This window comes from Osmia lignaria, chromosome 4 (assembly GCF_051020975.1).
Source record: "Osmia lignaria lignaria isolate PbOS001 chromosome 4, iyOsmLign1, whole genome shotgun sequence".
Classification (NCBI taxonomy): Eukaryota; Metazoa; Arthropoda; class Insecta; order Hymenoptera; family Megachilidae; genus Osmia; species Osmia lignaria.
The window spans coordinates 4,868,444-4,894,613 of NC_135035.1; the positions used below are offsets into that span (position 1 = coordinate 4,868,444).

The 26,170-nt window shown below is 31.4% G+C and overlaps 1 protein-coding gene, 1 non-coding gene and 1 pseudogene across 5 annotated transcripts in view; 1 reads left to right on the forward strand and 2 right to left on the reverse strand.

Annotated features, from left to right (window-relative positions):
• LOC117603367 (uncharacterized) overlaps nt 1-24,095 on the reverse strand; it is a 183,083-nt gene extending 158,988 nt beyond the window's left edge. For 2 of the 4 annotated variants that reach the window (XM_034322429.2, XM_034322426.2), the window contains exons 1-2: nt 23,885-24,095; nt 16,539-16,916 (exon numbers count right to left, since the gene is read on the reverse strand). The gene's annotated coding sequence lies outside the window, so the exon portion shown is untranslated. Of the gene's footprint in view, nt 1-16,538; nt 16,948-23,884 lie in introns of all 4 variants that reach the window. The other 2 variants (XM_034322427.2, XM_034322428.2) reach the window with 2 other exon arrangements.
• On the reverse strand, nt 3,402-3,522 carry LOC117603611 (5S ribosomal RNA). The gene has a single exon (XR_004581256.2). It is a non-coding gene; the product is annotated as a 5S ribosomal RNA (ribosomal RNA).
• On the forward strand, nt 6,598-7,354 carry LOC143305276 (uncharacterized; annotated as a pseudogene).
• Nucleotides 24,096-26,170: the final 2,075 nt, after the last annotated feature.

Consider the following 26,170-nt stretch of genomic DNA (forward strand, 5'->3'; position numbering starts at 1 on the left):
CTCTCGCCACCACCAAGCGGTCCCCGGCCCGAACTAAAGACGTCCGGGGAGATGAAACCCTCCTCTCCCCCTCCACTTAAACGCCTACATACAACATTTAATCGTGAAAAAAAGGGCAGCATAAAAGAAGTTCTATTCAATATTTTTTAACATAGTAAATGGAAGGCTTATAACAACACTTCCTGCAAGGGGAGACTCGGGGCTATAGCCCGCCTTAGACCTTCCCTTAATTCGCCGCTGATTATATACATCAGTGTCTATACCTATTGTGTGCAGTTGATAAGATGATTAGTTACAACGGATTACGAATCAGTAACAAAAATTAATTACTAAGCTAAGAAATTTTTTCCGACATAATCAATTTGTTTGATAAGAATTCCAATATCTATTAAAACTTTTTATCGAATCATTTTTAGACTCTACAAGCGACTTAACATTGCAACGTTTACATGACTCATTGTCAGAATCAAGTTTACCTTATCAAATATTATTTTCCTCTATTTGTCACTGTTATCATAAACGCTGGTTTGCAAATATTACAATATAATAAGAATATATGAACATAGAAAATGTTGGTTGAAAAAATAAAAATTCTTTTTTACACAAAATAAAATAAATCTTTTATTATTAAATTAACACACACAAGATTCAGATAATAAAATATAAATGGCATAACAATAATAGAGTATAACAGTAGTAATAAAATATGCAAAGTGCCCCACGATAAGGGTCATTTGATATAACTACTGAACGGTAGATAGAATAAAAATGTAAATAGAATATTATCGTCATTTTCTATGTAGAATGTCATTTTGCAAAAATTTGTACCTTTTCAAGTTACAATGAATTTTTAAGTTGCATATGTGCACCTCTAATTCTTAACCATTGTTGTTATTTCAATGTTTAACTTTTGAATGGCTGACCATGGAGAGAGCCTTAATTTGAATTTAATTCGGTATTTTATATTATTTTCATTTTCTAATTTTAACACTATTCCTTTAACAATTATTCTTCCAATATATGAAGCTCTTCGTTTAAAAATGTTACATTTAACTTTAGATTAATATACTTGTAAGTATATGTTTTGTAATTTCTTGGCTCCTCTGTTCAAGGGTTAACACTTTAAAGGCTGCTGTCACATATTTGTAACTTCAGTACTCAATTGTTTACATTATTATTCTTCACCTTATTTTTAGTCCATTAGATGCAAATTGTATTTTTTAAATTGCAAAAGTTATCAATTTTATAAAATCTGTGTTCGTTAAAATGTTAAGAACCATTTGAGCCTCAAAATTCTTTCAAAGACATACACTGAATTCGTTTTCTCTGAATTTTCATAATATGAACACAAAAATGAAGCATTTCATCTAAAAGACACGGGATGACCATAGTGCAACCTTTAGAAAGTTGAAGGCAAAAATTTGTTCACAATGGTATTCTACATAAAAAACAATAAATTTCTTTTTACACTTTTGCCCTATCATTTACGGTTCAATAATTATATCAGACAGCACTTATCGTGAGAACATATGAAACAAATAACATTTGATTATTCATCGATAATACAAAGAGCTGTACGTGATAACGATAAATGAAGATCAACTAAAACACTTCGATGATAATGATATCAAACTGTATGTACGCATTCTGTTAAAGAAACATTCATTTTGTATATGAATTGCATTCATTTTGCAGCTGGTATTACTTGAACCTGGCATTTGCGAACATAATCAATGAAGTCTACAACAGTAGTAATAACACAATATTTGATGATAAATATTTAAAAATGAAACACAGAAAATGGAACACCTAATATTTTTAACATTTTCATATCATAATTAAAAATATGAGAAATGTGTACAACATTTCATTGAAGTAATATCTAAAGCAGAGGAATTTAGTACTAATCGTAAATAAAATGTACAAAAGTAATTATAAACTCTAGTTATTATTATAGAACTAATAGATTTAAAAATTATGCACTTATATTAAAATTAATATCTGCTGGTTTTCACTTTTTATATAAAGTGCCTGGTATTATGACAGTCGAAAATGAAAAACACATTTTCAAATAAATACTTTACGTAGATAATAGAGGAAAATAAGAACAACATTTTATTTATCATTATTTTTACCCTCTCGAATCATATTCTTCTCCTCTGCTCTGTTTCTATTATAAAAAATAAATTAGACATTTAAAATGTTGAAGTTAGGTGGAACACCCTGTATATTATTTTGCTGTTCAGTTACTTCAATAGCGTAAACATTCTAAATATTATGAATATAAACATGCCATTTACAGTAGGACCCTTTTATTCACGAATTCAATAGCCGCAGTTTCACTTATCCACGATTGATAGTAGTAAGAAGAAATTTCATTGAATTATGTAATCTATCTCTAATAAGTCTGTATAATTCTGTTTAGAAAACAAGCATTTAGTACAATATTGATATTAAATACATATTATTTTAGAGAAAATCCACATTTCATATAATAAATGAAATACATGTAGATATTATCATAGGTATGTATGGCATGTACAGTATCGAGCACTGGGTTTCCGATCTCCCCTAAAGACACATTCGGTTTCCCAGATTTTCAGCTCTCCCCGTAGACTTCCTTTTCACCGGGCTCCTGTCCGTCCCCATAGAACGCCCCGGGTAGAATGACGACGTAGGGGAGAGGATTCTACATACATGTGTACGTCTATGTCTATGGCCTCCCACCACTTACGTATAAACGATTACGCGAGAGAATTTGAATTAATATTTATGTTATTAAACATATTTCTTAATTATATACTAAATTTTATAAAATTGATTAATTATCAGTTATCTTATTTTATTTCTAAATTGTTTTTAATATTAATATCGCGGAAATTAACATTTTGAAAATTTCTACTTCCCCTGTAACACGATTTTTCCTAGGGAATTGTTTTTGCTCCATACTATACATATGGACATAATAGGATTTGCTACTATCCACTGATTTCGGTATCTGCGGAACGTCTGGAACCAATCCCTGCAGACAGGGATCCTACTGTACAATATAAAATTTTTAATTTATTATTGTGAAAGGTTTCATCGCGATCGGTTCATTCCTTGCAGAGTAAACGCCGAAAAATATGAATGAAGCATTACGTTTTTTGCAATAAAAGTCGTTAGCAATGAGAAAATGCAAAATATTTTTTTAACGAAACTATTTGGGAAACATACTCTACAAGATGCAAAAGGTTTCGTTCCGATTCGTCCATCCGCCTCGGAGTAATCGGCGAACATAAAGAACAAAAATACTGATCGAATTGAGTAACCTCCTTCTTTTTAAGTCGATAAAAAATTAAATAGAAGAGAGTTTTATCGAATATGGCTGTCAGTTTTTTTTTTATTCGAGAAAAAAAAAGAACTAACAGCACGCGGAGTTCCCAAGCGGTCACCCATCCAAGTACTATCCGCGCCGAACTTAGCTTGACTTCGGTGATCGGACGAGAACCGGTAGTAGTCCTAAGTCGTATGGCCGTTAGTTGAAAATAGAGGGTTTACTAGTGGAGAAAACCGGTAAAAACCGAAGAAATATACAATGTAATTCAAAAAACAATTAGTTGTTTATATCCGTGGTATTCCATTGCATAATCTACTGCGATTGCGTAAAATAAAAATGTGGTTAATACAGTTGTATTTCCGAAAATCTGTCAAATGCGATTCGGCTGAAATTTTTGTAGATAGCTTCATTTTACATGAAAAAAATGTTTGCGAGAAAGATTTTTGGCGACATTCAACTGACATAATCTTTAATATGTCTCTCAGACGTAAAAAATCCAAATTTCTAAACAAATTGAATTATGTAAGTTAATATTATAATGTCGATAATTTAAAGTATTTTTATCAACTAAAGTTTGATGTCAGCGCCGGATCAAGGGAGGTCTAAAGGGGATTATAGTCCCGGGCCCTACTTTCCAGAGTTTGGAATTTACTACAATTTTTATTTTTAAATGCAATTACTATTGTAGAAAACAATCCCCTCCTTTTAAACTTTCTGAATCATTAAATTATTAAAATGTAGGCGTTTAGTTGAGGGGGAGAGGGTTTCGTCTCCCCAGACGCCTTTAGTTCGGGCCGGGGATCGCAAGGTGGCGGCGAGAGATCGGTGACAGTGTTCTCGCAAGCGGTCGCCCGGCATGCAGTTCGAATATACAGGGTGATCCTCTCGCAGCCGGACACAAAGGAACACTGGCGACACTGAACCCCTTGACCGCACCATAAAGAGGTCCGCATTGTCACATGCCAGCGGGGACCTACCGGGCTGAGACGACTCTGCGTGTGTTCATGGTGCGGTCAAGGGGTTCATTGTCGCCAGTTCCTTTGTGTCCGGCTGCGAGAGGATCACCCTGTATAGAAGTTCCGAATTGCGGTAGGATAGATGTCTGGGGCAGGGATCGTCTATTGTCAGCTCCACTGACAAGCCTTTTTCCTCCCCTCTCCTACATACATGAAATTCTTATTGTTAATTTATTATTATGGAGCAACAACTGAAGAAACGAAAACGACAATATCTCTTATATCTCTTTTTAGTACGTTTACAATCAATGGTTTATAGAAAATAAATGACACAATGGTAGTAGAAAGGGATAAAAGGCCAACGGTCCTTTCACAATTTCCACAGTTATGGCATATGCAGTTCAATCTACAGGTTTCCCTATATAACACATAGGAAAACAAAAGACAGTTTCTGAAAGTGAATGGCAGCAAAAAGACAATTTGAATCCGTTCATTGTTAGCTATTCAAGTGCAGATACCAACTTAATGACCGGAAATCACAACCGCGAAACGAATTTCTTAACGAAAATGGTAAATAAATAATTAATACCCTTAACTTTATTTGGACCACATTTCCCTTTAATCTCAACAAAATCCTTAATATTAAATTGACAAAGTAAAGTAAAAAACAATCGGTTAACTATAAAAACAACCATTTTTAGTTCAGTACTTTAAGTGTAAAAGTTTGATGTTTTTTAAAATTCTAAATGAATTTAATACGAAAATTCCAATTCTCATTACTTTTACGATTAATAAACATTTTATTACTCACTACTGTGATGATGACGTATCTTAGGATAATAGTACAACTAGGGAGATTAGAGGAGACAGTTAACCCCCTATTAAAAAATTAGAAACATTTTTTTCTAATGAATATCGGAATATTTTCAAAAATTATTTATAAGAAGTTGACAGTAAACGAAAATGAAGAAAATTAGACTTAATATTACAATGGACTTTCGCTGTATTGCCGGGCGAGCGATTTGTTCTTCATATGGATTTTCAAGCATTCTAATGCGACACTTTCACCATATATCCCCATTCGCGTCAATCTGACGAGAGTGTCCTGTATGACGATATTAATAAGATATGAAAAAAAGTTTTTTGACTTCTTATAAAGCACTAATGTACACTTATTGTTCCAGATGATATATTTGTTACGTATAATTATAAACAAAAATAAAATTTATAATACACTATTCTGTAGAAACCAAAATCTGAGGAAATTATTTTTACGAATGTTCGTGTTGGAATAATAGTAAGTATTTGTGTTCTAGAGTTAAAACAATACAATTCAAATGTTTACGATTTTCGTAAGTGATTTTATGTCGGAAATGATTTCTTAGGTATTCATTCTCAGATATTTTTTAAAAATGCCATGTTTTAAAATCCTTTGTTCACAGGATTCTTAAAAATGGCCAAACTTTATTCTCATCGATTTTCTATTGGCAAACGTTAAGATTTGGAGAAGAAATCTGGCGGATGAGCTGTTTCCGGTATTTCTTAAAGAGTGTACATTTTGCTTTTGAAGTTCTATAGATGCACGAGGAGAGAATTAAAAGTCTGAAAAATTCAATGCTTCAAATTCTTGAAACTCAATATAAATGTAAATCAATTTTTGATGGGATGTCGCGTAGCAAATGTGGTTTTTAATATATTGGATGACTAACACGGGAACATCGGGGACTGATACACTCCGATTTTTATGAAAATTTGCATAAATATTTATTAGACCTGTTTATGAAGATAACTGTAATTCGTTGATGCCCGTTTTTCACTTTGAGAGAGATATCAACCCTTTTATCCGAACCGCCCTTTCTATATATGTGCTTATAAATCGTAAACAACAAAAAATATCAAAAAATAGTTGAAATAAAAGTTATACCGTTTCTTGAAGTCCATAAAACTACGTGTAAGTTTTTTTTTTAAATCATCCTTTTTGCAAAATTGAATTCCCCTCCCCCTACGTTTTGAAAAACTTTACTTTTTTTTAAATCAATAAAAGCGCCTATTTATTATAAATTCAACGATGTATTATAGTGTATAGTTATTTTAATTATTCCGATGGAATTTTTGATTTAAGTTGTTTGATTTGTTTGTATTGACCGCTAACTCGACTTATAGTACTTGCGACGTTGATAGAACCTATATACGTTTTACAAAATATTTGCGTTTATATAAAATCGCAATAACAAGCCATTTATTGTAGGCGTATGATATTTTCTAAAAAGGTAAACATGTTATTCCCGAAACACGTTCAAAAATTCGGATTTTACTCTTTCGATGTTTCGTGAAGCTCTTGAAAGAGGATCCATAGTCCATGATATTGATATTCGAAAATGGGCACTAGAAGCAAAAGAAAACATTGATTTGCCAACATTTAAAGCAGGAAAGTGGTGGATATTTAAATTTAAAAAACTGCATGGAATAGTTTCGCGCAAAATAACAAAATTTGTAACTTACCGGGAACGTGAAAATTCTCAAGAAATAGATACAGTTATCGATAATTTTATTCAAGTTGTGAAACCGAATATTCATAGTTATGGTGTAGAAAATGTATTTAATTCGGACGAAAGTAGTTTTAATTTAAAACTTCATTCTGGTCGAACGCTAGCTGCAAAGGGATCAAAAACCATTGAAGCTATCGTACAGTCCATATCATCAACCACTGATAGTTATACCATACAATTTACTGTATCTGCAAATGGAAAATTGCTTTCACCGCTTTACATAGTTTTAAAGGAATCAAGCGGACAGTTCGGACCAAGAGTAAAAGAAAGTTTATTCAATGCTCCAAATGTTCATGTGTCTGCTTTAAAATCTGGCAAATTAACTTCAGAGCACTTTAAAACTTGGTTTACTGAAATATTTTTAACAAACGTGGGATCCCGAAGCGTTCTCCTACTACATAGATTCATGGAGACACTGTTCAAATGTTTTGCAAGACCTTGTTCCTGAAGGAAAAGAAGTATTGTAAGCATCTACAGGGTGATCCTCTCGCTACGCTACCCAAAGGAAGTGCCGCCACAATAGAATGTAGAAGTCGACATCCCATTTCTGTCATCGCTTACTTGACCCTGCAGCGAAGACGGCTGTGTGAGTGAAAATGTGTGTAATGAGCAGAAAAGTCCCATTTAAGCACTGCGGAAAACAGAATATTTTCTTAACACATTTTCACGCACAAAGCCGTCTTCGCTGCAGGGGCCACCTCGGTCAAGTAAGCGATGACAGAAATGGGATGTCGACTTCTACATTCTATTGTGGCGGCACTTCCTTTGGGTAGCGTAGCGAGAGGATCACCCTGTACTAAGTTGAGACTCGAGGTGTGAAACGCTCCGCCTAATCCTCACCTCGAACCCTCGTCTAGTAGTAGTAGTAGTAGTTTCTACTAGTAGTTGTAACCTAGAGAGCGAATAGCGAGAATGCGTGTGCTACTAGTAGTGTGCTAGTAGTAGTAACAGTAGAGTGTGCGTGTCTAAGTCTGGCCCATCTATCTCCGACCAATCAGACCCAATTCCTTAGGAGTCTCAACTTAGCAGACGCATACAGTACTTTTCCTGACGATACCGAAAAAGACTACAGCCTCTTGATCTTCTTGGTTTTCGAATATGGAAAAATTTCGTAAAAACTTTTTCCGATCAGGTCATTTTATTGAATAATGACGTTATTTTACATCAACGAAATAATATCATAAAACTCCAATCTCTTGTCTTCACCTAGATTCCAAAATTTGTTTAAGCATTCGTGGTACAAAAGTGGATAACAGGTTGACAAAATTTATCGGTGCGATATATGCGGAGAATTAGCTATACTTCGTTGTGCTTGGTGTAAAAAATATTTAAGTTTCAAACACTTTTTTGAAAGCTATGTCGAATAATATTGGCTGTTATATACATGTAATATTATATTATAATAAAAATTAAAGTCAGAATAAGCGAAATATGTATAGGAGCAGATTTAACGAACACAGTATGGATGAATGAGAGTGTTACTGTATCAAAAACTCTTACTCTACATTTTCAGCTTATTTTTATATGTAGATTAACCGTCTTTTCAATTGTACTACTACATCGGAAGTACTCTGTATATTGTAGAAAGTCTACAAAATAAATGTACTTCATCATATGATGATGAAATTAATCTTGCAATTATGAATATGACATGTAAAACGAATGGAAAAATGGTTCTTATCGAAGATCTTATCAACGTTGCAAGTATAAGTTGAGTTAGCGGTCAATACAGACAGATCAAAAAACTTGAATCAAAAATTCCATCGGAATAATTAAAACAACTATACACACTAATACATCGTTGAATTCATAATAAATAGGCGCTTTTACTGATTGAAAAAAAAGTAAAGTTTTTTAAAACTTAGGGGGAGGGGGAATTCAATTTTGCAAAAAGGATGATTTAAAAAAAAAAACTTACACGCAGCTTTATAGATTTCAAGAAACGGTATAACTTTTATTTCAACTATTTTTTGATATCTTTTGTTGTTTACGATTTATAAGCACATACATAGAAAGGGCGGTTCGGATAAAAGGGTTGACATCTCCCTCAAAGTGAAAAACGGGCACCAACGAATTACAGTTATCTTCATAAACAGGCCTAATAAATATTTATGCAACGTTTCACCAAAATCGGAGTGTATCAGTTCCCGATGTTCCTTTGTGAGATCGGCGGCTAGCGACTTTTGGTGATGGAGGGTTGGCGAACCTAAGTGAAATCGAAAGAAGACGTTATGTTTCAGTTGAAGTTTATTGCGTTTTAGTTCTTTGTCTCAAAGATTATGATTTTACGTTTTAATATTCATGCATGATGCAATTTATATTTTTTGTTTCAATTATTTTTAAGAGTTTAATATGTGTTTAGTTTCAAGTATTTTCTTACATATAATAAATATCAGAGGGATATTAAAATTTGTATTTATGTATGTTTTACTTTTTAGCATTCATCAAATGATATTTGGTTCTTGCAGTATAAATTTTTATATAATAGAAATATCGCCTCTATTAATCATCATAGATTAAAAATAATTTAATTATAAGTTTTTATTACTTTTTAATAGAATTTGTGAAAATTCACCGGTGTAGGTACATCTCCATTTACCAACTCGATAAACTTACCCTGTGGTTTTCTTCATCCTTCCCACTTACACGCCACAGAATCGTTCCACAACGATGAGAAAAAGCACTTCTCAGGTGAGTCAGCCAGTTGTTTCTTTCGCAACTTTCTAACGTCATTTACACGCTCGCGAATCCGTGTCCAATCAGTTGCATGCAACCCGACACGATTCACCACAAATGAACACGATTATTTGATAATATTCCTTCATTTCACTTGACATGAGCTGAGTTTTACGTAAGCACACAGTTACAATCCATGCAAATATTCGAAATATTTAAACAAGTCTTAATAAATTAGAGTTTTGAATTTTCTCATAATATTTGCTTTAGAAGCTGATTTCTGAGGTAACTAGAATTCTTTTGCTTGGTGAACTTGGTCCCGTAAAAATTTCGAGATCTTGAAATTTTTGAACTCTCGAACTTTGGAATTTTAGAATTTTAGAATTTCAGAAACTTAGAATTTTCAAATTTTTGAATAGTGGGATTTTGGAAATCTGCATTGTTGGAATTCTGAAATTTCTAAATTTTGAAGCCATAAAATATGAGAATGGTGAAGGTTCTGTCTACATTTTTGTTTCTTTATCTTTAGAAGGGAAGTTATCGTAACCCTTACCTAGTAATTCACAATATTTCATTAAAATACATAAGTAGCACAGCGACGTTTCATATCAACACAATTTCCAAGGTCACGCAAATATTTGTAAATAAATTTACATATGAAATGTTTAAAAACTTTTTGCCCCATTTTGGACAATATTCAAATAATTAAAAACACAGGTTTACAATTGCGACAGATACTTTAAACAAAAAGTTCATTTGTATAAGATTTTATAACATTCACTTTACACAAATTTTAACTAATTTTTTTCTATTATCGCTAATTAAATTAGATTTTACCTACAAAGCTAACTAATGAATAATAACAAGAATATGAAACATAATTTTAAACATGATGATTTATTATTATATACTCATGAATACGTTACTGTATTATTCTTTAAATATTGCATTTTTCTCTCCTGAAACGTGTCGCCTGTTTCAGAAATTAAATATTGACATTTTAATTTCTTGAAAAACATTATTTCCATTTAAATTTTGTTATTTATCAAGTCTTTATCATTACTGAGAAGTATTAACTTATCAGTACTTCAAGTGTAAAAATTTATTATTCTCGACGATAATAATTAAAAATACCGGGTGCAATATCTTTCATAATTAATTATCTATTGGATAAAATAAATATTAGATTATAACTTAACGTTTGAAGTTTCTAATAATTAACAATACATTTATTTAATTAGTTTAAATTTAAGTATTTAATAATTTTCAAAATGTTTTAACCTAATCCTAATTATGCCTAACATTTCAATATAGGTACAGCAATATGTAAGTAAAGATAATTGTGAAACTAATATTAATTCAATTAAAATATCATAACAAAATATGCTTATAACCATTTATATTATAATAATGCAGTATATTACGTACGAAATGCTGTTGATTTAATTAATCCAATTTACTTTCAGATTAACTTTATATAATAAGATTTGCTATTCTAAGTTTTCAGCAGTGTCTGATCTAAGGATTCGTACAAGTCTCACTTCTTTAAAATTAGAAGGTCACTGAAATTCTTAATCACTTTTCATATTAATAAAAAGGTAAAATAAATACCAATTTCTATTAAATAAGTAATTCGATATTTTCTTTAGTAATAGTTGCAATTGTAGCATGATATAATAGTAATAATTATAATTAAATATTGTAATAATACAAATTATAGCTTAATTGTTACATTATATACTATTTTTATAATTTATTATTAAATTTGATCAGGTAATTATTTTAAGCATCATATACTTCTGTTTTACGTTTTAAAACCTAATTAAAATTCTTCTATTAATTAAATATTAAATTCCACCTTTCAAATGTAAATGTTAAATAAATTAATGTTAAAATTCCAACATTGAAACTTCAATTCAAATATAATAATTATTGTTAATAAATATTTATAATTCTTAATTTAATATTTAATTAATATTTAATTTAATTTTAAGTAATCATGTAAATGAAATATTTTTTAAAAAACGGAAGTGAAAATAAATTGAATAGAATCATGGTTCTTTAAAAACATGAATTTTTTACTTCTTCCTTTATTGATGATACTTAACCAAAGGGGTTCATCAATGTCGAGTTCATCAAAGAAAATTGCTACTCTGATATTGCCTCGTTTTTCACGTTTTCCTGACGCGCTATTCAAGGAAGAATTGCGACAGATCCAATTATGCTAATTTGACGACTCTCTTCATACGGTATTTCAATAAAAAAGATCCTTCACTTTTCTGTCGCAACCTTTGTGATACTTTTACCTTAAAAATTGAATACCATTTTGTGGAAACATCATTGATTGAAACCAATTAAATAGTCAAAGGTACTCTTTATTTATTAATTGAATTGTCAATTATTTTTTAAGTACATTCATTCAATACAAAAAATACAAATTAGTTATTTAGTCACAGAACTGCTATTATAACAGTAATTATTAAGTTTATAATAATATACAATATAATAGAATAATAATAAGATGTAATAATTATCATTATTATGATTGTAAAATTATTTTTATCACTTCTATTTAAGCACACAAAGTTTAAACAAATAAAAAGAAAATAATTGTAACAAAATTTTTAAATAAAATACACATTATATTTGTAAACAACTTTTTGACATAGTGACAAAAGTGCTATGTTTAAACAATATTTTGTATTATATTATATTATGTACTACAATATCTGTTATTTATTTTAAATTTTGCAACAATTTATAAAATTGTTTTTCCTACAAGATGCAATTTTTAGAAAATCCAGCTTACATTAAATCTATCTTTGTTTAAAGAATTTCAATACACCTTTTGTACTTTCACACGTTTTTCTTTGTGTACTTTCAAGAAACGAAAGCGAACCTGTTTCCTGCAGCTGTTAATCCATCATTCAAGCAAATCAAACAATTCAACAGACTTCCACAAAACTCTGACAAACTGCAATTATTTTCTCGTTACTGGATCCCATCTGTTTCGAACCTATCTTCGTAAATTATTCAATCAAAATCGAATTACTCAAGAAATTTCAGATTTTCAAACGATACGATGCGTCGTTATCTTCAGCGTATATTTACCTTTCATATCGCCTGGCTCATTGGTGACCCACAACGTATATAAATACCGAAACTTTAATTGATAATATTATAGAACAGTCAGAACCATCAAAATTTTACATTTCTTATTTTAACCGTCGACAGATTAATGTTGAAGCAATCGTAAACCAGATCTACGAAACGTATATGTATAAAGGGAAAGAAACACTGTCAAAATTATTTATTTTTTTAAGTAATCTAGTAATCAAAAATGGAAACACAAACGACTTATAAACAATCTACAATCCTTAATCTATCTCATCCCAACTTGTGCTTTGTAAATAACTTCATTAATTTTGTAATTTTTATGACAATGTTGAAAATGTCATTTTTGGCCATTACACCCCATAAGTGGGATAATATCGTCATTACTACAAGGCGTTGTGGCCACAACAGTTTTTTATTCGAATTTTTAGTATTTCTATAATAATGAATAATCTAGCAAGTAAATCTTATGACATAAATAATAATAAAAAGTATTGATAAATTTTTGTAGTTATTGAATCTTTTAATATTGCTGAATTTCGCACAGGCAAATGGAATCAGTGACTATACCACCCCAATTCCAGTGTCCATCAAGATCTAAATGGCGTTCTTTTTTAATTAAAACGAAATAATAGATAAAACTTGAAAAATTGATAAAGTATTATGACAGACAAAATAAAATAAAATAGTTGAACTTTCGTTTCTTATCCATAAACATTACATTTCGGTTGATTTTATATATCCCTATTAAAATACTAATTTTTAGATTTTAGAGCTTAACATTTTTACAATTTAATATCATTTTTAAACTAAAAGCAATCGATTTCATATTTTTTTCTGATTATGAAGTTCATATTTTTAACCAAGGTAATTTTATTTTAAAATTAAAAGGAAGTAGACAGATATTTTCGGTGTATTGTATTATTGAGGATATATTCTTTACGAACATACAAGATTTGTGTTAATAATAAAACAATAAATCGTACGTCAAAAAGAGCGCGTTAACTTCATACGAATAATTCAGTAACTAGCGTAACGTGAACCAAGCAATATTTGTATTATTATAAAAGAATATTCTATAAGCTATTATCCCAGCATTAGTTTATTTTAGATTACAGTGCGCTTCTATGTAGCACAAAACAAAACACTTGGTGCAAGTGAATAGCATCTCTATAGTTTGTATGCATGTTTGATAAAGTTACATGAAAAATATGATTGTAAAATCGTACAGTACTATTTTTTTATTTCATATTTTTCATTCAGTTGGTTTGTACAATTAATTCTTGAAAAATAAATCGTCAATTTTAATTCATCTGTGTAGTATTTGGCATCGTTATATATACAGGGTGTCCAAAACCACCCGTCCAGGGGTGTTGACTTCTTAGATAAGCATATTCGGCAAAAATGTTTGGGATAAAAGTTGCAGGAATCAATGGAGAACGTAAGTCCATGACCTTGTATTTGATCTTCGGATCCATTTTCCAGATTATTTGGAGGTCAGTACGTGTTTTTTAAATGGAAACCCCTATTGTTCCCTACGGGTTCTGAAAGAGTGCGACATTTCTTATGTCTTAGATTCAAATGACTTCTAGAGGCCATTCAGAGGTCAAATCACTGTTTAGTGGTAAATAAAAAATGACACTAAATACAGGCATTAAGATTGAACGAGGCATCTGATTCATAAACTTGTCTCATTGATAGGTCGACTTACGTTATACTAGGCCTCTGTGCTTGACCTCGAGTTTTGATAGAATACTAGAACCGAATAATAACATTCGTAAATGTTCATCCATCAGACAGTGATTTGACCTCTGAATGGCCTCTAGAAGTCATTTGAATCTAGGACATAAGTACATATCTGAACGTGAAATTTCGCGCTCTTTCAGAATCCGTAGTCAAAAATAGGGATTCCCATTTATAAAGCACGTACCGACCTCCAAATAACCTTGAAAATGGATCAGAAGATCAAATACAAGGTCATGGACTTACGTCCTCCATTGATCCCTGCAACTTTTATCCCGAACATTTTTACCGAATATGCTTATCTGAGAAGCTAACATCCCTGGACGGGTGGTTTTGGACACCCTGTATATACTTTTTTGTCTCTAATAAATGTGATTTTTTGACAAAACATTGTTTTCTTATTTTGCTATAGATATAGATTTAATATATACATAAATAATCAATAAATCTGCTGATAGGGGCTAAACTGGTGTTATTTGCCCACGTCCTTTCATTTATACTACATATTACAAATTCAAGTGCCCCCCCCCAATCACTTGCGTATAAACGTTTACGCCGGAAAATTGAAATTAATATACATTTTGTTATTTCTACTTTTCAGTTATCTACTAAATTGTACAATATATGTATACTATGTAAAAGTTATATTACTTTCTTTCCAAATTACTTTTAATATTAATATTTTTAGAATTTCTGCTTTCCTTATATTGCCATGATTTGATCACCATCTACAGTCTTGAAATTAATTTTAACAACATTTTCACTACAACGTGAGAAACTGGAATTGCAAATCGCTGTAAACAAACAGCTTAGTTATATACAAAGGAATTGTGCAACAATAAGATGTTACGCTTCGTTGCGATGACGAAAGGAAATAAAACGTGAAAAATACACATGTATGAATGTGTCATTCGAAAGTTCCGTGGTATTGTAGAGGGTTAACATCCTATTGGTACAAATAGAATCAGTAAAGGTAGCTTGAGGGTCTCGTTAAACGTTCTTCATCGATTCTCGAACAGGTATCGAAAGAGCCGTCTAAATCCGGTTCTACATCGACGTAAGATGAGTTCCTCGTGGTCGCCATAAAAAGTTAAAAATAAGACGTGGAAACTGCAAGCGAGGACAATTGACCGCAAAGTTAACCGCCAAGTCTTGTAATAAAGAAAGATAACTGGACGAGGCTCAGTGGTACCAACATATTCAAGGATGTTTCCAGGAGAGTTTAGCGACTAGACCAATAGTCGGTCAATAGAAAGTACATACAGTACAGGTCGTGACAAGTCCTATAAACCGTTACGACACGGCTCGTTCATTCAAATACCTACTTACGTATGGTTTGTGATCGATAAGGATTCTTTCAACGAGTTTCATGTCTGAGATACTTAACTACAGGGAAAGTAACGATTATGCGAAATTCATTTTGCCTTTGTCTATTTATGTATGTACACGGATTATCAGTAAGCTAAGCTGTACACTCGATGGAGAAAATGAAGAAACAAAGCAGTCATTGGGGAATTATATACAAAATTAAATACAGAACGTTATAACTATATAGTATATTTAAAATGATTTATATAGTTTAATACCATTGGTATAATTAGGTAAGGGCGAGGGTGGACCTGACCTTTCCCCCCAAAATGTGGGCCTCGATCACCCTTAAATTTTAAGAATTCAAAAATTATGAAATTAGGATTCCCTGTATACTTTGTTTCCTAATGCTTAATTTTTTAAATAATATTTTCACTAAGTTATTCAATACTAATTTTGAGAGCATAACTAAAGATAAATAACTTTTCGAAATTTGTTATATTGATTTACGTCTTTCTAGAGTTAAAGAACTCTAGTGTTAGAATATCCCATTTATAATGAAAAAAAGCACTACAGAATACGTAATTTTATTTTATGAAAGCACTGTATTAGTGCAAATATTTAGTACCCTACAACAAATAATTTACACAAAACAAAATGTAAAAAAAATATTCATTCAATTAAACTAAAGTTTCTAATTTTGAAAAAAAAGGTGAGGACATTTTTCAATTAATATATTTCATCGCTAATAAGATGGTAAAGTTAATGTAATGTTACTTATAAGAAATAAAAATAAAATTTAGAAACTCACCCAAAATCCAAAAACGCACATATGTTCAAATCGTTGAAAAAAAATTCATTTTCTGTACTTACTACGAGCAGATCCGAACGTCCTGTTGATCAAAGCGGAAGCAACGAGTCCGCATTATTCTTTCTCTCTTCCTCTGCTACCCCTATCCTTGTCGTCAGCCACAGAAGAGCAGTCTTTCAAAGTTTAGCCGATCCCGCTTGTCCACGCGTTCTACGTTCCTCTTCTTCCTGCTCCTTTCACTCTCCCCCCTCTCCCTCTCTCTCTCTCTCTCTCTCTTCTGCCCTTTCTCTCCCGTTTTTTTTTCTCGTTTCGTCCGTCTCTTCCCCACGATTACGGGGTTCGCACTACACCCGCAGGCCACAACACACGGTACCCATGGCGACGCGTGTTCCTGCCACTTTTACACGGACCTTACTCTCACCGACGACTTCCGTTGCGATCTACGAAACAAATGTCCTTCCTTTACTCCATCTGCATCCGCGAATACGGTAAATTGGCTGGAGAGCCTTTATTGTCGAACTAGTTTGCATCCGTCGTTTTAGGGCAAAGCTCGAAGGGTTAACTGCAGTCTTGATACACTGCAGCGCGGGGCTAATTTCGTGGCGAGGTAACTGAGTTGTGGAAATACGAGAGATGTTTAGGGGCTAACACGACGCGCTGGGCTTGACGATTAGGGATTAGATATTGTCGACGTGATATCTTATCGAGAACGGAGTTAGGAAGGCTGGGACGCGGTTTAGGTTAGGTTCGTGCGGTTTGATCGTGGTTGCTTGTGGGAGCGGTTCTAAGCAATTGCTGCTTTCCTTTCCTTAGACCTTTCGTATAAAATGATAAAATAATGGGAACGCTACGCTGGACTCTCGTTATATTGTCTCTAACGGGACTGCAAGAGTGGAAAATTTATCAGATTTTTAAACTCTCATTTAAAGGACGAAGAGGAAATAGAAGTGTATTATTTTCATAGATTATGATAGTGGAGAAGTAGCACTAGTATGTTTGAAAATTCATATGAAAGTCAAATTGCTCACGTGGCAATATAACGAGAGTCTACTGCATAATGATCATCAAAAATGGATTTGGGTACAATAAAAGTGAATTAAAAATTTCGATAAAAATCCATGATTCTATCATCTTGCACATACATTACTACATTTCCCATCATATGTCTATCTATCACCTAGTTTAGTATATAATTATATAGTAGATTGCAACGTGATTAGAAATGTTTATACATTAATAATCTTACTTATTAAAAATAATTCTTTTACGGTGAAAAGGTGGTACTAGTATTCTATAATGGTGAAAATGTGGTACTGGTATGCTTTAAAATCCATGTGAATGCTAAATTGCTCATGTGGCAATATAACCAGAGTCTATTGTATTAGGTGTATACATAAGTACCCGTGGTCAAGTTTAGATTAGAAACACTGTAATCAGAATGTGGCCATGAATTAATGTCTGGGCTCTGTGAACCTGGCACCTGACTTTGAAAAAACTAATTTTTTTTACGAAAAATGATAGTATTTTGTTTGTAGTTGATTGTAGTAACAATAGTTTCGTTTGTAGCTCTATCAATTAATAAATAAAAAAAAGTAAAAACAAGGCTCGCACCTGATATTGAAAAAATTTGTACAAATTTAATTGTGTGCGTATTTATTTAATTATATTTGTATAAATTTTATAACTCAAAAAAGCATGGCTTTTAGGCGTATAAACAATTGCTTATAACTTTTAATCTACATACGAAAGGGAAGTCACTACAAACAACTATAAACGATGCTAAAGCACACGGCCCAAGCGAATTTGAGATATCTCAATGTCAGATGCGAGTCATTTTTTCAATTTTTTTTATTTATTAATTGATAAAGCTACAAACGAAACTATTGTTACTACAATCAACTACAAACAAAACACTATCATTTTCCGTAAAACAAAATTAGTTTTTTCAAAATCGGGTTCACGTAACCTAATATCCGTCTAGTTTTGGCTGAATTTTCCGAGAGAAAAAGAAATATACGCTGTGCTATATTTCACTCTTGACTCTTGAACTCATATGGTTAACTCTTATAAAATATGTTATATTATTTTAGAGGAGGATAAATGATTAATTGCACATTTTAAGATACACAGATATTATAAATAATTAAAATTCCTTTATTAACTTTCGAACATTTATTTTTTAAAGTATGTGTTACAATTAAAAGTACTATAATTGAGAGATTTAAAAATCAGTGGGAATAGATAAAAAATGTCGAATCAATTAATAATGAATTTATCGTGGCCAGATTCTGACTGTAGTGCCTCTGGGTTAGATTGTGGTAATAATGGCACACAGGCACTTCTAGATAAAATCCCGCCCTAGTATCAACGTAAAGTGACTTAAATACTGTTTAAATCATTGTTTACAATCGAAACACAGAAGGAAAGAAAATGGGGGCCATATCAGTTGACCAAGGATCATGGTGAACAGCGTATAAATCATCGTCTCCCATTCTTAAAGAGGCTTTTGTGACCAAGAAAGATGGACCTATTGCAATATTTCTAAGCGCAATAAATTGTCTACATCAACATCAAGATACAATATCCATGAATTTAAGTTACTGTTCTGTCAGGTGGAGTGAATAGGTGGTACTTTGTTACGAGTTGCTTCCATCGGATCAAATGATTACAGTGGAATGATACAAATAGCAACTGATTTATTTGAATCAGACACTTCGAAAGAAATGTTTAACTTATGCAAAGAAACAATGTGGAAACATTTTGCTCCATAATAATGAGGTCCTATGTTGCTTCTCTAGTCAAGCAAATGCTCCTTGATCTTGAAATTTTATTGGAAATATTTTGTTGTGTTATTTGGAAGACATAGCATTAGCAATAAAAAGAAAAATATGAGACCAATAAAGTAATAAATCACCTCATATTGACACACCTAGATCGTCATAGTCAGATTTATTAAACTTGGTTTCTAAAGTTATATAAAATTAAAGATTTACAAAGATGAAAGAATTATTAGAAAAGAGAGTTTATGACGTATGTCATTATATTAGATACAAACGATTAATTTACATTATGATTTTTGCAATTGTACTTGAAGCATTGTCGCAGCTGAAGTAGGTGCATGTACATACTAATTAATAAATCTAAAAATAGCTTTTCTTATGTTATCAGTATCTACCTAATAGCAAATACTTAATCGTTCATTTTGTTACGCTTTAAATAAAGCACTTTTGTTCGATTTGGACTTATGTTAGAGGTGACACTGATGAATTATCACGAGCAAGTCATTAACATAACATTTCTTATCTGAGAAATATTTAATCTTATTTTATACCTAACATTATTCCACAAAAGTTTATCTTCTTTTTGAAACATTCATATTCGCTATGTATTTTTGCGTAAAAAAAAAATGTTTTATCGAGTAAAATATCAAGAAAATCAACTATTTGTGAGAAATTTAAAATTTTGGTAAGAAATATCTGAATTATGAATTTCAAATAAATCTAAAATATCTTAGTTTATAATTTTATAGATATTTTACTCCAATATTTTTACAATGTATAGAACGTTTCGAAGAATCAATTTAAACATAAAAAAATATAGAATTGTATTGTTGCGAATCCTGCGAAGTGTACTTTCAGAAAGTGTATTTTCAGAAAGATATAAACTTTCATAACTTCGTCAACTTGAAATATAAAAATATTCAAAATATCGAAGCCTCAAAGTACCAAGCTATCGAAGTATTAAAATATCAAAATATGAAAAAATCAAAATTTAAAACTCAAACATTGAAGATATACAAAACAAAGTATACTCTCTGAACAAAAAAAAGTGTTACCAGACGTCTACATGTGTATTTGATTTTGCATCTGATAAACACATTAACTGCGTGTTTATAACTGTACTAACTGAGTTCAATTTAACTTCCCGTTCTTTGCGCATTTGCAATTGCGGTTGCTATGATTACTTATGCTCTTTACTTGTGGTACTTTCTAACACATTGTTTTCTAAACGATTTTAAACTTCATTAGTCTGTGATAACCAAATAAGTATGTCGATATCGAAATCTTTCTTTTAAAAAAACTTGTTGCTTGGCCTACGTAAGAAACTCATTAATTTCGTAATCAACGTTAGTTAACGCGTTAAATATAATTCTGATTTTTTATGAAAAATTATTAAGACTGTATTATAATCTTTAGTACCTTTAGATTTTCTGAAATCAAACTTTTTTGGAAACACATATAAAGTTCAAATATCATAAAATTTTTTTCACAATCGATATAGAAATAAATTTTTTCCAAAAATTTATTGAAACCTAATAAAAATGGTTAAATTAACAAAATAAATCAAAATCTATTCAAATATCGTAAAATCTTTTTTATGATTGATATAAAAATAAATTTTTCTTAAGAATTTATTGAAAAATCTACAAATCATCTTTCTGTTGCCTAATTAATATATGTATAAACTAATTTATGTACATAAAGTGCTCCAAAAAAAGTTGTATGCAAAGGCATTCCCTTTCAATTTTAACACTTTCGTTCCCATCATAATTATACGACTACGTATGTATTTCAAATTACAAAATAACATATTACATAATCTATCAATAAAGTGCAATTAGAGCATTTCACAAAAAATCACCTCAGCACCGTAATTGCAGCTAATGATTTATTTTCTTCCTTTTACTAATTGAACATATGCCTTGCAGAAATCGAGTAGTACATGTTAAAATAAAAGAGACCAAAAGGATATCTCTTTTAACCACTGCAGCATGCACTTGTATATAATTTCAATTTAATTAAGATAAAAACTGCACAACAAAAAATATACTTTTGTGTGAAATATAATTATTTTTTCTAAATAAGTGAACTTAATTTCCTAACAAATTATTTAAATTTCATCTTCAACTTTACTGTTCATAAATTCTGTATCATTTGTAAAATTTAAAAATTTTAGTTGTAGCAAAATTGAATGTGTTTAGTATCAGAATGGAAATGAATATTTATTCAAGATATTGAAGATTTAATTATTAAATATTTATAGGAATTTTCAAACTTTCTGTTTGCTACCTTACATTATTAGTATAATAGTAATGCGATTCAAAGTAATATTTTTCTATTGTTTCCCTTTAATTATTCAACTACATCTAATTTGCGGTGCCGGGCCCCTATGGCATTCAACGTGTTAAGGTTATACGAACAGCAATTTATACACCTCATAAAAAACCAAATGCAGGGTCATTTTGACTGATATACAATACAGTAGAACCTCGATTAAACGGATCCCTATTATCCGCGGTCTCGATCATCCGAATTGATTATTGGAGGGTTCAGTAACAAAAGGAATTTATTAACAGTATACATTTGTTTGCTACATTTTTCTTTTATTTCCACAATAAGTATACTTCCTGTTCATTATTACCGCGATTTCTGAAATCATTTTCCTCGATTGTCCAGTGTCCCCTAATTAGACCGGTTAATCAAGGTTCTACAGTAACACGTCGCGTCGGGTCAAAATGAGCCGATATTTGACGCATGAAGGTTAATTAACTTTTACTAACCTAATATAGGATTTAGAGTTTAAATTTAATTTTAACATTGATCCAATATAAATTGTATGTATGTATACCTCTTTCAATGTGCATACATAATTTGTTATACTTGAATATATTTTAAATATTGTATACGATTATAATATTATTATGAGCAGGAATGTAACTAGAGATTTCTTTATTAAGAAATTAAAAATCTTTTTTAAATGATTTTTGAAATTTCAGAAAACATTGGAAATGATATTATAAAAAATTAAGAAATTTAGATTTAACTGGCACACTTCACCAGAATAACTTGGCTGGCACACTCGGACGTTTAAAACCTCAACAACTAAAATATTTCTTGTGGAGAAGCTATTCATTATTTTAACTTGAAAAAATTCCTAAATAATCTTTGAAAGTTGTTTTAACATATTTCATAGCTAATTTTAATAAAATTAAATACTGAATATGAAAAATAATATTGAAAACGTTAAAAAGAAATTTAAAAAATGAATTTCCATAAAAAATTCATAACTTTTTCAAATTTTCATATAAAGAGCTAAAATTTTAGCCGGATACTCTTGAGATTGAACATTTTAAACGAAAGAATAGTACAAAAGTCGTAGTTTCAAAAAAAGGTATTTATTTGGAAAGGATTTTAGCCAAAAGCTGAATTACCTGGGGTCGTCTCATACCCCACAGTACCAGGTAAGTGTTAATATTATTGTAGGAAATAAGATTCTGGTTCGTTCAACGACGATCAGGAATATTCCGGAATTCGTTACTAATGATAAGTGGGAGGGGAGTCGCGAGAGGGTTGCGACACGGTCGGACATGAAGGAAATAATAATTGACGAAACGACGACAAACGGGCTAGACGCTAAACCACGACGAATAACACCTACGTAGTTATCTATATCCATTTTAATAAAATCCTATATTATCACGATACTAATAAGATGAGGACAAAATATTGTGACCCCCTATAGGACAATTATGGTTGCACCCCTGATTACGGGTAAAACCGGCCCCGTATTTGTCTACTACGTCAGCCATAGAGCATCCGTCTTCTGAGGGTTAAAATAAAAGCAAAAAATATGATTCTGTACTAAAATACGAATACGTTTTCCAAATAATTCAAATCAACTCTCTGTTAAATAAAGTATTTAAATTTTATTTTCAATTTTATTATTAATAAGAATTCTATATTGTGTAAAATTTAAAGTTATACAAACAAAATCTGTTTCTGATACCTAAACGATGATTATCAATGAATTATGAAAGAACGATCTATATAGTATTTGTCTTATCGATACAGGTAAGAGTCGATAAGTACTTATCTATCGAAAATCAGTAGAAATGTCTCTGCAATGTTATTGCCAATCGCGAAAATAAGCATACTCGAGCAAACAGCTTAATTATCAAAGTTTGTCGCAGTTGCGGTCTGAATTGAAGAGAATTGCACGGCTGATTGTCAATCGTACTCGTCTTGAGTAGCCAAGCGTTGAATTTCAGACTAACAAGTTCCTATAGAGGGAAGAGGTCTTGTAACTCTTCGTTAAGTAGAAAATAACGACTAACAACGACGACAGTTTTTACTTTAATATAAACGTTAAAAAAGAAGCAGAAACTCGTATAATTAAGAAGACACAAGCAAAGTACAATAACGTCACTATGGTGTACAATGTAAATCATAAATTATTTTTCGAAGAATAAAATGCTTTTTTCTTGCCTATCAAACATAATGGAAATACAAGATGCAAAATGAAAATTAAAACAACACAAGTCAAACGGTAAACAACGTTCGCATACGCTTTGAATTGCACAATATTTTTTTCTTCTTTTTCACAACTACGTAAACTCAGGTATGCTAACCTTAAATTGTTCCTGATCGTTGGATGCAAATGAGTTAATCCTGTATTTTCGCTCTCTCCGCGCAAGAAATGTCACGCGTCTGTCACGCACACACGATAGTTCGTTTCGAGTTCGCGGAAATTTTTAACTCACTGATTCGATGTACACAAATCACCTTCTGGAACGATACACACTGAACGACGCTCGGCGCGAGACTGGTTGTACAAGTCGTAGCCGTATGCTGGCAGTTCTTGAGTGTTCTGACGTCGACCAATCAGCGCCGCGGATTCCAGCGCAGGCATGCGTCCGCGCATGTGCGATACGTCTCCAGTAGCCTCTTGCCGATCACGAGTCTATGATAGCGATATTAGTAATATTGTTATTTGAAAAGATAAAATCTGAGGAGGGAATGTGTTTTCGAAAACGAACTATAAACGTTTAACTGATTAAATACTGTAGCGGAAACGAATGTGTAACAGCATGCTAATTGTAAGTGATTGTTTCATTTCTCAATTCAAACTTTGCACTTGCTACCTTACGATTTAATCCGTAACAGTGCAAGGATGTTATAGCACATTTGCCAGCCAGTTTGGTGTAAATTTTCTATATCTTAACGTTTTATGGAAGATCGCGATATAATTTTGATAAGATGGTTGTTTATTGAGAAGATTCTGTATAACTGTTGCAAACACATGAACTACTGCCGGTTGAAGTAATAAGGGTTAGTTCTTGAAAAGTGGAGCCTACAAAATATATTCAAGGATATTACATAATTAATTACAACTTCCCTAAATCGTTCCAGGGTTACGGATACGGAGGATATTTGGGAGCACGAGCGAGGCCGGAAAAAGAAGTCTGCGTGATACCGTCGCCAAGTCAACATCGCTCGACACTACTATATGTCTAAATATCAAAACAAAATAAATGTAGTGTGAAAATAATTTTAACAAGTATTAGCCTCTTTTCATTTACGTATCTTTTGTTTCTGAATGAAACATGATCATTTTTTTCTAAATCCGTAAAAGGGTAAAGATTTTTTATAATTAGTTTGATGACTCATAATACATAGTACAATAAAATATTTGAATGCTATTTTAATTATATTGGATTTACGAATTAATTCGGTGCCTTTAACGTTACTATTTTAAATTTAAATATTCTTAACTACTATACTGTAAATTTAAGTAATTTTCAATTACTGTTTGGAATTTGGACATTCCTATTTGCAATTTCTCAATTATATTTTTAAATTTGGATATTTTCCCGCACTCTGTGGATCTAAAATACTACTGGTAAGTGGTGCAAAATTACAATAGCATTATAACAACAGCGATTATTTTCATAATCGAATTGACTTTAACATTTTAGAAATAAATCTACTATAAAAAAAGCAGAGGCACCAAACTGTAGGAGGCTGTATTGAGCGGAAGGAAAATAAATGATTTTTAGTAGATGTTAATGGTATCACCGTCTTTATCTTTATTAATCTGTTCGACTCGACTGTCGTCAGGGAACTGCCTTTTACTTGCCGTGTCCGTACAAAACTTCGCTCGAGGACACGGCAGGCCAGATGTTAGTAAACATTAGTCTACAGTCGGTCTACAGTAGGTACATGAATATTGTATGCCTACAAAACTAATTTATAAATTTAATATACAAATTGTTTACATTCGAATTAACCACTTGCTCAATTTGCTCAAAATATTATTCAGTCAATGTTCTCATATCAAATATAAATAACCAATTTGATAAGATAACAAGTAAAAAGTTTTCCGGTGAGAAAGCTATATGTACCATTTTCTTAAAAAAGCATTAATAACATTGATTATTATCATAAGAGCAAATTATGTTTATACTTCACATATGTTTTCAATATATTCTTCCATATAAATTTGTTTTTTGTTAGTTTATTTAATATCGCATCGACTAGATACCATTAGCGACCACCATTTACATTAATTACATGAGCTTAGTACAGTTATTATACATACATATGTGATCAGGATAGAGTGTCGTTTGTACGTGTACCTATGTACATATGAAGTTAATAATACATTATAAACGTTGTAGTTTATAAGGTTTTCTTGAGCTCTGCGTCCATGATAAATCCTAAAACTTTGTCTATTTCTTGAGTTTGGTCTAAGCAAATTTTGATATCCTTGGCTAATTTGTGTTTTTCTCTTAAGGTTTTGAATTTTTCGCATTCGAGCAATAAGTGTTTAACTGTTAGCTGAGTATCACATCTTAAACACTTTGGAGGATCATTTTTCTGTAGTAAGTGCTTGTGGGTCAATACAGAGTGACCTA